Genomic DNA, 2,708 nt, shown 5'->3' with positions numbered 1-2,708 from the left:
ACTTCTGTTGTAGCACACACAAAAGCTTTCAGGCTTTCAGATGGGGCTGTGCATATCACCACGGTCATTCCTTTCATACATGAGCATGTCTCAGATGAAAAGTAGATATTTTGCTTTTTTTTAATATTTCAAGTATTTCCCCAGGATCCTATGGCAAAGGTGTGGTGTCTCACTCATAATTGTTCTTATCAATGCCAAGGTCTCCTTATTATGGAACAAAGGCTCTAGCACTCCAAGCTAGGACTTACCCAGTAACAGCGGGGTGGTGGTCTGTACATGGGAAGCATGGTAGATAAGTGGAAACTCCAAAGAGCAGCTTTAACTGTTTATTTTAGCTCATAGCCGTAGATGTTCCAGTCTATGAATGTGTCTTGTTGCTCATGCTGGCACGGAACTCACTATGTAGTCTAGGCTATCCTCCAGTTCACAGCAGTCCTCCTGCCTCAGCCTCTCAACTTCTAAGACTACAAGCATGAGCCATCATGCCAAGATTCCTACACTTCTTTTCAAAATGGTTGTGCTGGTTAGTTTCATGTAAACTTGACATAAGCTAGTATTATCTGGAAGGAGGCAACCTCAATTAAGAAAATGCCTCCCGAACACCTGGGTGCAGCACATTTTCTTAGTGATTGATGGGGAAGGACCCGATCCATTTGTGATTGGTGGTGGTCCTGGGTTCTATAAAAAAGCAGGCTGAGCAAGCCATGGGGAGCAAGCCAGTAAACATCACCCCTCCATGGCCTCTGCATCAGCTCCTGCCTCCAGTTCCTGCCTCACTGTTTTTGATGGTGAACTGTTTTATGACACTACGAGTGAAATAAACCCTTCCCTTCCCATGTTGCTTTTGGCCATGGTGTTTCATCACAGCAAGAGTAACCCTAACCAAGACAATGACCCCACCAAAGACATTCCATCATAGAACCTTCAAGTCTTCCCAGATAAGAGTTCCATCTTTCCTCTTGCTTTTTATAATCACCCTCTTGCTGATAAAGCATTATATTCCAGCTGAATACTTTTCTAGACATCTCTACTACTTGATTTCCTGTTGCTCTGCCTTGTTGTCTTAGTGAAGCATCAACGGTGACTTGGGTGGATGTGTGTTTACTCCTATGACTGGATAGCCACACCCTGGTAATTACAGACTTGGTTGCCATTCAAAACTAGTACAGTCATCGCTAAAACATTACAACATTATGCCGCACTGATCTTAGTGAGTTTGGAAACAACTGAAGAAATTCACCAAACATGATGGGTCTGTGAAATTATCAAGTTCAAAATTTTATAAGAAAAATCACAGTTCCAAGTGACCCATTCTCTCTTTTCAATAGCTTATAAAAGTCTGGCTCCTACTTCCTTGGCTCAGCTGACAGTCTACAAATATTTAAACGATCAAAAATGCACAGGGAAGATTTAGGGTTCAGAATTCTCTGGAGGAAAGCATTACGAAGCCAGTCAATAAGATTTATTGCCTTTTCAAAAAACAATCAAGAGCGTGTAAGAACTGTTTGAAATGATGGGGGTGGTTGAGTAAATGTACAATGGACTACTAGTCTTTAAAAGCAATGCTGTAAGTCTGTGCTCACTGACATGTGTTGGTCAGCTTTCTGCCATTGTCACAAAGACCTAGACAAGGAACTTACAAAGAGGAAATGTCCATTTCCATCTTGGCTCACAGATGCAGACATTTCTGTCCATCGCTGGTTGGTGGTGGTTTGGGGCCTGTAGTGAACACTTTGGTGGGAGCACAAGGCTGAGCAGAACTGGTCACCTTCTCGTCAAGATGTCTGATCCCATCTCTGGCCTCTGTGGGCACACACACAGGCACAGGTGAGCATACCCACCCCGGACACATGCGTGTGCATATACAGAAGCTGTAAAAGCAATACAAAGGAAGATGCCTGGAGATGACTACAAGGGTAAAAATGGTGGCCAGGTGAATGCAACCTCCTGAGTTTGACCCATGAAAAGATAGAAGAGGTGGAAGGAGAGAGCTGGCCCCCTGAAGTTGTCCTCAGGCCTCCACAGGTGCATGCTTCCATCCCACCACACATACAATAATCACAATAAATAATTTCTTAAATACAATGCAGCTTAGCTTTCACGCCATTGGTTCCACTTGCCTATGAGCACGCTGTCAAGATACTATTCATGAAGAGAACAAATGAGTCGTAAAACTTAACAGGCATGAAAAGAGCAGGGCTTGTGTGCCTGGTACCTGTGGGAAGCGGCATTATTAAGATGCACCTCCAAGGCATTCTGCAGCATCCTTGAGCTCTGACCTGTGTTCTTTAGTCTGCCCTTTCAGTGACAGAAGGAAAACTAATCTCCTGGTGTTTATTTAATTTCAAGCAAAAAAAAAAGTTGTTTTACACTGACTCATCATGGAATAAACTTCCCAGGCCAGTGGGTGAAGCTATATAGAGCAGAACAAGACACTCACTGTGACTTGTTAGTGTTTGCCCATGGCATAGCAAATACTTAACATGGAGTTTCAAATCGTAGAAAGAGGCTCTAAAGCAAAGTTTGGTTAGTGGATCTTTATGCTATTTTTAATCACTAGGATCATAGGACTGACAATATGTATTTGGAGATGTAGCTCAATAAAGAGCTTGCTTAGTATGTGCAAGGCTGCACTGTTGGGGAGGGGAGCTATGCATGGTGGAGTAGCCTATAGTGCAAGCATTTGGGAGTCTGAGACAGGAGGATCA

At 43.3% G+C, this 2,708-nt stretch overlaps 1 long non-coding RNA gene across 1 annotated transcript; it reads right to left on the bottom strand.

Moving 5' to 3' along the window:
* Window positions 1-1,440: 1,440 nt before the first annotated feature.
* On the bottom strand, window positions 1,441-2,304 carry LOC118239733. Its single transcript, XR_004772589.1, has 2 exons — window positions 2,216-2,304; window positions 1,441-1,803 (listed from the first exon to the last, which is right to left on the bottom strand). It is a non-coding gene; the product is annotated as an uncharacterized LOC118239733 (long non-coding RNA).
* Between the last annotated feature and the right edge of the window lie 404 nt (window positions 2,305-2,708).

This window comes from Cricetulus griseus, assembly GCF_003668045.3.
Source record: "Cricetulus griseus strain 17A/GY chromosome 1 unlocalized genomic scaffold, alternate assembly CriGri-PICRH-1.0 chr1_1, whole genome shotgun sequence".
Classification (NCBI taxonomy): Eukaryota; Metazoa; Chordata; class Mammalia; order Rodentia; family Cricetidae; genus Cricetulus; species Cricetulus griseus.
Note: the sequence above shows the minus strand (reverse complement) of the source record. Positions and strands in the feature narration are given on the sequence as shown.